Below are 13,956 nucleotides of genomic sequence, written 5' to 3' on the forward strand. Positions count from 1 at the left end.
ATTAGCGCCGCTCCTTTTGCGTGACGCCCGCTTAGCTTTGAAGCAGAGCCTTGTGTGTCATTCCATCAGTCATTGCAACCATGAGACCCGCAACTCTTGGCCCAGTCAAGCACACATCACAGGAGTGACAAGTGACATCCACATGATACTTGTTGAGTTAACCTTTCGCAGGGTTTACGGCTTCGGGACGATAAATGAACATGGGCGTAAACTCTGCTGTGACCAATATTCGCCAGTGCTGACAAGCAGTTCAACAAGCATGACATCGACACCGTAGCGGTTGTTAAGACTGGAGTCCTTCGCATTCTCTTGTAAAATAAACACTAGAACTTGGAATTGATGTTACTATTTCCTGTGATTCCTCCAATTGTCGTCAGTGGAGTCACTGAAGACTGATGGAGACGGTCAGAGAAATAGCAAAACCCTTGGCTGACTAGATGAAACTCATTAGTTGTGCGGCTCCCCTGGAACGTAAACGTGGGCACAGAACTTTGTGAAATGATCATTGTGTTTGGTGACCGGGAAACGCATCCTGCGGGACGCCACACAATCTGAAAGACTGGGCTTCAGATCTGCTGTTGTGATTTGCCACAGAGGTCAAATGAATTCAGCTGATCATTCTTTAACCCTTTCAGGGACAGCGGTTACCACAGTGGACAGCTGATTATGTTATCAGGTTACAGGGTGCATGAAAGGTTTTAGTGCAGCGGTGTCAAACTCGTTTTTGGCGCGGGCCACACTTTAGTTACCGTTTCACTAGGAGGGCCGTTATGACTGAAACCATATAAAGAAGTCAGAATAACCGTTGATTCGACTCTTGTTTATGTTCCTATCATGAGGGGTTCGGGAACAAGAAAATGTTGAGAAGATATCTCTTATATATTCCAAATGAGAATTTAAAATTTTGGAAGACATTTTAGAAAGGATCATGGACGTTGACATGTTTGAGCCGCTTTCGCGGGCCGCATAAAATGATGTGGCGGGCCAGATCTGGCCCCCGGGCCTTGATTTTGACACCATGGTTTAATGCCTTTGTGTGAACAATCATGTCCACGAATGGAGAGTCTCTTGAAGGGCTGGCCACTTTTTTTGATGCAATCCATTGCTTTTATTTTTTCAAGCGAAAGTCGTGAGGCTGTGCTCGACGAGTGTCGCGTTCAAGAATCCCGTCAAGCCCTTAAATCGAAAGAGAAAAGTACAGCCCCCGAAAGAACGTGCTCAAGTTTGGCATTTGACATCCATCATATTCTGTCCAGTGTTAATCCAAAAATCCTTTGGATTCTTTTCCCCTTCAATATTCGAAGGTCAGTTGGAAAGACGACATTACCCGTCTCGAAATTCATGTGACGCTTTTGTTTTTCGTTTAGCATTTGCTGCGACTGCGCAACGAATCGCGTGCGGATGCACGCACCTTCGTCGTTGGGGGTTTTGGCCATCTGGTGACAACCCTGAGTATCCCCGAACACACCACCGAGAAGCAAACGAAATGTCTTGCACATTCGACCTGACAGTTGCGCTCTCTGGGATGCATCAGCCGTAATGAGACCCTGTTTTTCTGTTGCACCATTACCCCGCACCCCCCCCCCACACCCACACACACGCGCGCACACACACACACACACACACACACACACACACACCTTTTTTTTTTAATCCTCCCCACTCAAGCACATTGTCCATCACGTAAATCTTGGCTCTGTAACATCATGTCTTTAGTCAACGCTCTGTCTTAATCAGCGGCTCAAATATGGGGTATAAAGTTACGGCCTACAGGCACCGGGATGGCTTTGACGCAGTTGAGATAGCTGTAATGGCACACCATCATTTAGGACAATGTAATAAGTGAATATCTCATAAGCCTGTAAAAAGATGCTTAACCCCTGGAGCTCTGAGGTCAGGCTCTCAGATAGGAGAGTAAACTGATTACAAGAAGGTTCCCTTCTCACATTGCGGTCATCTCCGTATTGACCAGCACCTGACCCCAAGCTGTTGCGAGAGCAGTTTGCGTCCTCGGGAACCCCGCCTATGTTTGGATAAATCCGGCGTTTATGGCGCCTGAATAACCACTCGGAGAAAAAAAAAAACGAATAGCTTGTGAGTGTCCGGCTTTTGAGATAACGGGGGGGGGGGGGGGGGGGGGGGGGGGGCACGCGAGGACAAAAGATTTAAGGCTTGGCTCTGTCGTTCACCCTTTGGGTCTGGACAGCTCACGAACAGGCAGACTTTGGAACGTAAAACTCGCGGCTGTTTGTCTGACGTGGTTGGATGGTGTGTTTTTCTCGAGCTGATCCTGCAGATAAAATTTGAAAAGGTGATTGGGGAAATATTGCGTCGGTCATCAGCGTTAGGCGAAAAGAAACATCAGTGGCGAGCGTTTACGGTTGCCTTTTCAAGTTTCCGGTTGCTTCCCGCTTTCAACACATCGAAACTCAAACTTCTGAACATGGTTTGTCACCTCCATTCAGGGAAAATAGCGGCCGTTTTTTTTTTTCCATTCAGAAAAGCTTTCAATTATGTTGTTTGCTCTTCTTTAAAGAACACATTGGCTTATTTTGATAAAAGCACCACTTGGCAAATAGCTGAGTAAATCCTTTCAGATGTTTTTTTTCTCCCAAGTTTGTAGTTGTCGTGTTGCTTTCATCACACGATGCTGACGCTCCTTCGTACTTTGGTCGCATTTCCTACAACTTCTATTTTCAAAGATTAGCATTTTGTGTCTCCAAAATATTCTTCTCCAGTCAAACAATTGACCAAAACAGTTCTTCAAACACCATTTTCTCTCTTTTGAATTAAAAAATAAAATAAACGTTTCAGTCAATCAGTAACTGAAAGCTTTGGTTTGACACCGGACAAAGACAATGAGTGGCCCATCATTTGCATCGCTCTGTTGACCAATTAGCCTTTTTGGTGATTGATTGACACAAAGATATGCTGTGTCAAATCCCGAGAGAGTCCCAGACAAACAAAGCATTTTGCTAGAAACGGAAGACAATCTGAACTGTGTGTTCGTCTGTATGAATGATATCCAGGATTTCAGGTCAATCTGTATTTCTTCTCTTTTTATTTCATTTTTTTCCCCCCACACTAGAAACACCACCAGTCACCACACACACAGCACTCTCAAAACCATTTGCAGACTGGGCCGCCAAGTGTGTCCTCATTACCGTCATTGAGTGTGTAGTCACCACTCAGTCACAGCTCTGGCTGCCAAAATGTGATTTTCCTTCTCTTTTCTCCTCCAATTCTTCCACCTCGCCTCTTTTTTTTCTTCCCCCCCACCCCACCACCACCTACGTGAGCTCTTCTTGCATATCGCTTCATCTTTTTTTGTCGACAGAAAATCATTACCAGTCAGCAAAGACAATTTCCTGATCCCATGGTCACTTAGACTCTGCCAATCACAAGTTTTTCGGGAGGGAAAAAAAAAAAACTAACAATTTTATTTATTAATATTGTTTTTTTTTCAGTCCATGTCGATGAAACAGAGAAACCTAGACAGGATTAAAGGATGTTAGATGTCTCAACTCAACTGTATTGAGAGAGCACTTTAAAACAACCACCGAGGAGCAAATATCATATATACAACAATAAACAATAAAACAATAAATTAATAACGAAGACTATAGAAAGCACAAAAACAGTAAAACTAAGATCAAGACTGAGTCAAATGCCAAAGAATACAAATGAGTTTTAAAGACGGACAGCGAGGGGGCTTGCCGAATGTTCAGTGGGAGGTCATTCCAAAGAGAGGGACCAGAAACGGAAAAGGCTCGGTCCCCTCTGAGCCTCCGCTTAGTTCTTGGTACCTCTAATAATGTCTGGTCCGCAGACCTGAGGCACCGGGCAGGTGCGTAGGGGCGGGGAAGCTCAGGTAGGTAAGGTTGGAGCGAGGCAATGTAAAGATTTGAAAAACAAATAATAGGATCTTGCGAGTACCAGTCAAGAGGCGAGCAGCAGCATTCTGGACCAACTGGAGACGTTTAATGGAGGATTGGCAGACTCCAAAGTAAAGCGCATTACAGTAATCCAGCCCGGATGTGACGAAGGCATGAATTACTGTTTCAAAGTGCTCATGAGAACGGAGAGGTTTGACTTTAGCCAGCTGCCTAAATTGAAAGAAGCTGGATTTAATAATGGCACCATTTTGCCGGTCCAATTTAAATGTCATTGAAATGACCCTTAAATGAGAACAGGAATCGCAGAAAGGTTTTAATTGACCACAACGATGGATGTGTTCGTATTTTATTCAATTCTATTTATGTGTTTGATATGATTTATTGGGATTACCAAAATCAAATGCATGTGTCCATTTATGAGTAAAAAAAAAAATTGTCATGTGATTTTGCCATTTTCCCCATTTGAAAATGATGTTATGAAGAGCATAAATTATCCTGGTAAGAATAAGAATGAAGATTTGGATTCCTCAATATCAGTACCTTTTGTTCAAATATTGTTCATCTCAACTCGCGAGCTAACAGTCCGACATTTTCCTTATGCGTATGCCTTCATATGGGACTTTGGTCTGTCTCAATCTTAATTGCCACTTTTGACCGTTTCGAAAAGAAAAATGCAATGAAGTCTCCATCCATCGACTGCACTCCACTTTCACCACCCAGGTGAACAAAAGTGATTTTGCTCTAGCAAAAAACGTTTTTTTTTTCAGAGAAAAAAAAAGGCTTTTTCCCTTGCAAAAAGCAGCCAACGATTTCCATTTACCCCCCCGAGGGAGTGGTTGCAGTTTACAGTCCACCGATGGAGGGTGATGGCGGGAGCAGGGAGGAGACGAGCGCATTCAGGGATATTAGGCTCTAATGGCCACGAGTGTGATTGCCCCCGACGCTTGCTTTGTTCTGACCGATGCATTATCTGACTCCTTTCAGTTTGCGTCAGACCCCCACAAAATGATCTTGAGCTTCATTTGCTTCCTCGTAGGGCCGCGTGCTCTCCCCCGTGAAGTCTCGTGGAATTGAAACTCAACCGCGCGCACGTGAGGGCAGCGCAGCAATCGCGAAATGCGCGGACAATCTATTGACTCGCGCATCTTCTAATTCACTGCATTAAGCACCTGTCTGCCTTGATTCTTCTTTTTTTTTTTTTTTTTTTTCTTTTTGGTCTGTATACGGTAAATTCAGTGGGAAAAAACGGAGTCCCTGCAAAAGAGGAACTAAAGTGGAGCCACAAATCTGATCACTATCCTTTGAGAGATTCCAAAACCATTTGCCTCAAAAGAAATCATGCAAGTTTGAGTGCCAAGAAGTTATTGAGTATGATGCTGGGTTTACCCCGAAAGATTGTCACGGTCTCAGACAAGAAACTGAAAGTCAGAAGGATGTTTTCGAGCTTCACTGGAGTCACCGCGCACTCCCGTCATCTCAATCGTTTTAATATCCATGTCTGAGATTAGGCTGCGACTAAAACGATAATTTGTCTCTTAATATCAGCAAGAGTTAGATTTTCTTTTTCCAAGGGTCTTTACCAAATCTTACCAAACTATTCTGATGTACATGCAGCTTTCGTGGGGCATGTACTTCCATCCATCCAATTTCTGATCCACTTATCCTCACAATGGTCGCGGGGCATGCCGGAGCCTAACCCAGCTGTCTTCGGCCAGCCAATCGCAGGGCACACATCGACCAACAACCATTCGCGTTCATAATCACACCAAGGTACAATTCAGAATGTTCCATTAGCCTGCCACGCATGTTTTTGGATTGTCGGAAGAAACTGGAATACCCGAAGAAAACCCACGCAGGCATGGGGAGAGCATGAAAACTCCACACAGGAAGTCTGGAGCCGGATTCGAAACCTGCGCTTCTGCATTGTGAGGTCGACACGCTAACCAGTCGACCACCGGGCCGCCCCGCATGTACTTACCTTTGGGGGGGGGGGAGTAAATTATGTAACGTTAGGTATGCTCACATGTAGCCACCTAGCATTGTAATATAAAAAAAATGTGATGCGACCAGGAAATCTTCCAATTTATAAGGTCCGATGCACTCTCTCATGGGTACCAATGCTGAATTGGGACATGAATTTGTTGCTCTCATATCCTGTCCTGTTTTTCCTCAGATGCTAGATTGTTGTCACTTTTACACCTTCAGTTTGTTGCTATTTTAGGTCTGACCGCTCCAAAAAGTTTTTGACGGTCCACTGTCGAGTAAATTCAGTTTTCATCTCATGTGCTCGTCTTTTTTTCCATTGAAATCCTAATTGAAGCTCTGTGGGAATGCAATTAACAAGAGTTGGGAGCCCCGGTAATTACATTTGGGATAATGTGGTTGGACATGACAAGAAGGGTCGAACACACCCAAACACACATTCACGTCCCGTGTGTGCACGGCTCGACACTGCGCACGCTCTCGTCCCCGCAGTAACGCTTTACACGAAACATACTGCAACTTCAAAGGCTTTTTTTTTTACTGCCTGTTGAGCTATAATTGCTTTTACTCTTGGCGATCTGAAGCACGCTGAAGCACAAAAGGAACCACATGTGAAATGCTTGCCCCGAGCTATACGATACATATGTTACATAGTGTACACATGATCAATGAATCTGAGGAAAGATGGATAATTGCATGCAGAAAATGATCAATATTCCCCTTTCTTTAACGTCACGTTCTAACTTTGAGCTTCTCTTGGTTGGACCCTAACACACTTCATTAGACGACCTTTTCTGTCAGCGGCCTAACGTGTTGGAATTAAAGTATTGCGGTGAATGTTTCCCAAACTTTTGGAAGTGCAGAATCTTTCACTTTCCCCCGCTGGTCAATTGATTTTGTGGTGCAAATGTGAAAACGACATCATGAGGCTAAGTGACTATTTAGCGGTTCTGTCAAAGGCTGGCTCTGTCTTTAGCTTTCCTCTTTCATCTCTCTCTCTCTCAGCCTTGCTCCACCTACCTTTCCCGCTCTAATTAGCGGGTGTTGTGAGAAAGTGGGAGAACAAAGATCAGGCCCGGCTAATCAATCGACTGTCGAAGCACACATCTCCTTCCGCTGGCCCAATCATCAGTTGACAAGACGGTTGTTTATCTCGGCATATTGGAATATGGGAGTAATTACCCTTTCGCATATGTATACATGACTGCATAAGTTCTCCGCCCTATCCCGACTGACCTTGGGTTGGTGGCGGGGTCGCCAACCAATCACAGGGCACAAATAGATAAACCACCACCTTTCACACCTACCGAACTGTATGCACAGGTCCCGTGCAAGCACGCCAAGAACATGCAACCTCTTCAAAGGAAAGGCCCGACTTGAGTTTCAAACCTCGAACTGCAGCATAGTGAGGCACGGGTGCTAGCCACTAATCCATCCATCCATTTTCCGATCCGCTTTGTCCTCACACGGGTCTCGGGGGGTGCCGGAGGCTATCCCAGCTGTCTTTGGGCAGTAGGCAGGGGACACCCTGAACCGGTTGCCAGCCAATCACAGGGCACAACCATCCGCGCTCACAATCACAACTATGGACAATTTAGAATCTTCAATCAGCCTGCCATGCGTGTATTTGGAATGTGGGAGGAAACCGGAGTACCCGGAGAAAAACCACGCAGGCCCGGGGAGAACATGCAAACTCCACACAGGAAGGCCGGAGCCGTGATCGAGCGCGCGACCTCTGCACTGTGAGGTCGACGCGCTAACCACTCGTCCAACGGGCCGCCCCAAATCACGAATCACAAATTCAAATTTCTAATGTGAAAGAGTGAGACTCCGAATTCCGAAATCGTGGTTGTGTTCGCCGAGAAAATACGACATGACATTTCCCATTTGTGTTGTGCACTGTAAATGATGGACTGGCGGGACGCCATCGCTTCGGCATTGTGGACCAACGCTAACACTGTCATACATTCATCTTGCAGCAGTCCAAACAAGCGCGGGTGTGTGAGAGATTTGTGTCTGCGCGATGGGGTGTGCGCGTGCATGATAGCGGGGTGTTGCGTCAACGCTAAAAGAATGTGTCACATCTGTGGCCACAAAAACTTGCCCTGGTTTCATCTCGAATCTCAGTCGGCCCCTGCGGGAGCGTGATGCTGTTACATTTGCATGAGAAAGGTTGTCAGACTAACGCCTTTTCTCATTTCTGTGCCTCCTCTCCTCTCCCCACCCTGCCTCCTTCCCCCAAATTCTCACCCCGTGTTTGCAGCTCTGATAGCCATAGGCCAGTATAGCAGCACCATCGAGACCGTGGATGCCGGTTGGTGTAAGGACATCACAGACCAGGGCGCCATGCAAATCGCAGAGAGCAGCAAATCCCTGCGCTACCTGGGCCTCATGAGATGTGACAAGGTAACCATGTTTGCCGCAAAATGTCTGACGCCGTCTCCTCAGCATGGCGATACACACGGCAATATTCCGTTGTACAGTGGAGCTCCATTTATTGTGGGGGATATATGAAAAAAAAAAATACGACACGTGGCCATCTAGTTGTACCACGCCCTCACACGTGATTACATTTAAACGGATTAAAACACAGATAAACTTGTTCAAGGGAACCCGGATCAATATGACAAATGCGTCTTGCCGGAGGCTGTCGTAAAACAAAATAAGAGTCGCTCATGCAGTTGTCCAAACAAGAGGCAAAGTCTTCCTGCTTGAAGCTGTTTATCGCTCTGTGTTGAAGTTTACTGTCAAACTGACGCATAAAACAAAAGAGAATGAAACGTCTTTCATTTTAAGTGCCAAATTGTTGAACCAAACCTTATCCGGAAGGTTCCACTTTCTAATACGAATACGAAACACTAAAGAATCAACCCAGTGCGGAATCTTACCCAGCTCACTCAAATGAGGACAAACATTTTAGAAAGATGATCAGTAAAATTCATCTTTTATAAGATAGGACAAACAAGTATCAAATGATGAGTTTGGGGTCATTTGACCACGTGTAAAATATTCCATTTTAGGAACAACAACCTTCAATCTTATTTTTCCTTCTCTTCTTGGTCTCATTTGGCAGTCCGTACCGAACAAAAGTCTACCACTTGCTTTGTTGTTTTAATAAGTTGTCCACAGCATTCATTACCATATCGTGAATTTATACAGTTAGCAGGATTATGCAAAAAAAAAAGAAAAACGGTTCCCAAAAATTGGAGCCAAAGATAAACCGATTAAATTATGGCAAGATTCTGGTTGAAGGTGTAGACACAGGAATTAATTTTTACAGTTTGAGTCACTCGGGCATCAATGCAACTCTTCACCCTTTTGGAATCATAAAGACCAAAATGCACACAATTCTGTTGCAAATATTTTATTCATAGCTTGGCCTTACCACCACAATATTAACATTGCTGCCCTTGACAGCTTATGAAAAATGCTCATGTTGTGGCCACTTGGTGTGTCTGGTCATTATTGCGTAGCTAGAGCAACACACACACTGTTGCTTTCCAATAAAAAAATCAAAAACATATTTTGTTGTCTGATTTTTGAACATTTAAAAAAAAGAATCACAAAGAGTGGCATTATGCAGAAACCGCAACATTTTTGCACCACTCTCTTGTTAAGCGCATGACTACCGGAGCGTAATGGCTGGAATGCCATCCACTGTTGTTGTGGATGTGCCCAATTCCAGTATGAGTGGGTTTCAAGAACACACAAGAAGGTAACTTGGCTTGTCTTGTAGATGTTTTTGGTAAATCATTACACATTGCATATCACACACTCCCAATGTGCTCGTATAAAATGACCTTCATATGTTCGGTATGATACAATATTTTAACGGGCCCGGTGCTCCGGTGGTTAGCATGTCGACCTCATAGTGTGGAGGTTCAATTCCAGCTCCGGCCTTCCTGTTTGGAGTTTGCATGTTCTCCGCGTGCCTGTGTGGGTTTTCTCCGGGTACTCCGGTTTCCTCCCACATTCCAAAAACATGCGTGGCAGGCTGATTGAACACTCTAAATCAGGGGTGTCAAACTCATTTTAGTCGTGGGCCAATTTGGAGTTATGTCTTCCCTCGGAGGGCCGTTATGACAGTGAGACCACAAAATGATTACTTGTACACAACAAATTAATAGAGTACCAGTTTTGAAATCAGTCAATAAAATTGTTTGTTCAATTATTGTTCATGTGAGTATTAACAGGGTAACCAAATTATTGCAAAATCTCAACGTTTTTTATTACATATGACAATTTGACATTTCAGTACAGATTTTAGTAAGTTGGCACACATGATTTGCTTTCGCGGGCCACTTAAAATGACCTGGCGGTCCTGAGCTGGCCCCCGGGCCTTGAGTTTGACACCTGTGCTCTAAATTGTCCCTCATGTGAGTGTGAGCGCGGATGGTTGTCCGTCTCTGTGTGCCCTGCGATTGGCTGACAACCGGTTCAGGGTGTCCCCCGCCTACTGCCCAAAGACGGCTGGGATTGGCTCCAGCGCACCCCGCGACCCTTGTGAGGATCAAGCGGATCGAAAAATAGATGGATGGATGAACAATATTTGAACGTGACTTTTGTTTTCTCGGTGTGGCGTCACCATTTCTTTTTCGAGCCACCCTTTATAAGCCGTTGCGCGTCGTGTGAGCGGAAGAATGCGGGAGGGCGGGGAATTGACTTCCAAACGGGGTCCTTTTCCATCAGGTTGGCAACTCATCATTTCTATTCCTTTGTTATAATATCAGTGCTCTCCGTGGGAAAGGTTTGAGCTTGACCCTGTGGATTTCTTTGATAAACATGCCCACCCCGCGATCGTGAAGCGAGACCAGAGCATCGCTCGCGCCGTATTTATCTCTTTATTTCGTCATAAAATGAAACATATGAAGATCTGACAGTGACCCCGGTATGTAAGGTCAACGTGGTTGAAGCGGTGCGCTCAGTTCACATGATTGCATACGGGAATGTGGATCTATCATATTTATCTCCGGGTAATAAAGACTAACTGCATTACATAGCAGGTGATTACTTAGATTCCATTTTCATTTACTTCCCGCCTGCTTGGCCAACTGCGTGACCCGACGATCGATATCTGCAGCCATGCTCATAAAAAAAAAAAAACAAATGTGTTCTGGAATGACCGACATCTTCGGCGGAATAACAATGTCTCCTTGTTTCTTTCCGAGCTCAGCGTACGCGTGCGCATGTCCCTCAACGCTTATTTACCTGCGCGTTTGCCTTCCCATGGTACTCGTAGTGTAGCCCGGAGGATGGAAAGATAAACGATTTGTGCTCCCTATGCTCAGAGGGGGGAATTTGGGGATGACACGGCTAAGCAAAGCGGTAATTGCCGCTATTAGAGTAGTAATGGAGTGTGAATGGAGCAACGAGAAGAGTTTGACAGTTTCCGAGGTCAGGTCCAAGACCGTCTTCGAATTACCAAAATGAATTAAGTACGCAATTGCCCCTCTCAGCCGGTTTAGCTTCGCTTTTCACATCCTAAAATACAGTTTAGCATCAGAACTACGCCTCTTAATACTGATGAGGGCTGACCCGTGTGGGAAAAGATCAGGCCGCTTGCGTTGCGCGCATGCGGTATGTCGAAGGGGGGGCTTTAGTGGGAAGTTTGAGGAGAGAGAAGGCCAAACTGCTGTTCGCTCCGGTTGGCAAACAAATAAACAGAAACGGCTTGTTGTTAGAGCGAGGTCACCCAGACCGTTAAGAGTTAGAGAGCGAATAAAAGAGGTAAATAGGTGAGAGCCAAAGTCCGAGCGAGGAGGGAGCCTGAGGTTTTCTCAGCGAGCACGCCTTGCCGTTGCCTTCAACTCCTACTCTCATCCCTCCATCTCCCGCTATCCTCATTTGGCTCTCCGGGGGTTCCTTCAATCGCCCGACTTGAGCCTTTCAACTTCTGGTATTCAGTGCAAATTTTTTTTTTTTTGCATTGCGCATGTTGCCATTAGCTTTTGCGTGGAAGAAAAAGTTGAAGACCTTACTCGCGAATGACAGCATTTGTCTGATTTAATATTCCGTTTCCAGCCAATATTTTTTTCGGATCACAGTTACAAGAATTGCACTGAGTGAGCGCTGAGCCCTGTCAGGACTCAACTGTTAAGAAAAGTGGAAAAGTATGTAATTATGGCATGTTAGGGTTGTTGTTGTTTTTGTTGTTTTTTTTTTTTTTTTCCAACCACAATGTGGTGAGCAGCATTTTCTGCAATCAGGAGTCGTCGGGAGATAGAAATGAACGGTCTTTGTTGTGAAACCACACAGATACACAAAAGACAGACGCGAAATCAACATGCCGTGTTATATTTTTTTCTTCATTTGACCGGGCTAGTTTGGCTGGTCTGGTTCATGAAGATTACGCTTGCAAGAACGACTCAGGCTGCCGTTTGCATTCTCCGTCATAGTAGAATAGTTTCATTGAGGCGAGAAATGAATTAGTTATTCATCTTCATTCGGTCAGGGCTCCCACCATGCTTTTAGATATTCCGACCCCACAAAACAACCCTCGCGCTCAATTGATGAGTCAAATATTTCAAGCCAGACACAAATATGAAGAATCCAAAATTTGAACATGTCACATGAGCAACTTTCGGAGAATTGTATTATGCTAATATGCCCTCAGTCCTTTTGTCGGGCCTCCTTTTGCATTCATGACGGCACCGAGGCTGCGTGGCGTGCAGCTAATTAGCCCTTGGCAGCAGTTCAGGTGTTAATGTAGCCCATGATCGGATTCATAGCCTTACTATTGGGGTTTCCGTTCCCCCTCATCTTGCTCGTGACAGTACGTGGGGTGGGGGAATATATCACTCTGTGTGTGGTGTACATACATATATACCGCAAGTTTCACTTGAAACATTATTGAAATCTAGTCTTGTTTTGATCAGCGGAAAAACATGATTTTGTCCAATTTTTTATTGAGTCGTCACGTTCTGATTGCAAGCACCAGTTGCGGATGTGCAAGCGGTGATGACCTTTGTCAGAGAACAGCCCATCCGCATTGCGTTGAAGGAGTTTTGTACAAGATGCCCATGGGAAGACGTTGCTCACTTTATCGGTGGATCGCAGCAAGACACACGTGTCCAATCGGATGGCGAGGCTAACTAATCTCATCTCTCCATTTAATTTCTTTCCTTCTGGGGGGAAAAAAAAAAACACAGAAACACTGAAGCTTGCCGCCTTGCTCGCCATTCCAGAAGGTTCTCATGGAATGAAAGTCTTGTGCAAATTTACGTGACGCTGCATTTATCTCAGCCACAGTGTTTCTTATTCATGTTGACAAATCAATTTGCCCCCCCCCCCTCCCCCCGTACTGATTTAACTCACCATTGCTTCAAATAAGTGAGGCTGAGCCGCATGCGGGCATTCCATTTGTCTTTGCTCTTTACAGCCCTGTGGTAGACGCATAAATAGTCGGCCGGCGATGCCAGCAGTTTCCCTCCAGTAAAATTCATATTTCCTGCAAGCTCTAATGTAACATCACACGATTAAACATGGATGGAGCGCGGCCAGGAAACGCAGCCTCGCTTTCGAACGCTTCTTTAAAATGTCGATCGCGTTAGATTTCCATACGATGCGGGTATGATTGAACGCGATTCTTTTTCTTCTTCTAACCAACGTATGACACTGAACGGGTTGGGCAGCGCGCGTTTTGTTTAGCTCGGCGCACTCGACGAGGTACCTCTATATTTATCCGACCGCCATTACTGTCGAAATTGACATAGCGTTCGGGGACCTGAAACAATATCAGCCCGCGTACCAACCGTAAGTTGTTTGTACAGCAAAAATAATTTGTTATAAACACTTCCAGTACTTGTCGCAGCCTCGCCTGGCAGATAGTTATTTCTTGCCGGGAACAATGTTGACACTGTTTGGGAAATGTTGCAAATGATCCAAAGCTAACGTTTATCTTTGTGAGGTTTCCTGTCAGGAAGTGTATGCTGCAAGGATATAGGATAAATAAATGGACCAAAAATAAAAAAAAAATGGCTCGGATTGGAACAAACTCGCAAAAAAACAAACTCAGCATTTCATCGGCAAGTTAGACTACTGTTAGCAGATTTTGTGTGGCCCCTGCAGTCTCCCTGCC

General features: G+C 45.1%; 1 long non-coding RNA gene across 1 annotated transcript in view; it reads left to right on the forward strand.

The window, feature by feature from the left end:
- Nucleotides 1-13,956, forward strand: part of LOC109517515 (uncharacterized) — an 85,478-nt gene that overhangs the window by 38,601 nt on the left and 32,921 nt on the right. The window contains exon 2 of the long non-coding RNA XR_002168562.1: nt 8,143-8,285. This is a non-coding gene — a long non-coding RNA (uncharacterized LOC109517515). The remainder of the gene's footprint in view (nt 1-8,142; nt 8,286-13,956) is intronic.

This window comes from Hippocampus comes, unplaced genomic scaffold (assembly GCF_001891065.2).
Source record: "Hippocampus comes isolate QL1 unplaced genomic scaffold, H_comes_QL1_v1.1 scaffold4, whole genome shotgun sequence".
NCBI classification, from domain to species: Eukaryota; Metazoa; Chordata; class Actinopteri; order Syngnathiformes; family Syngnathidae; genus Hippocampus; species Hippocampus comes.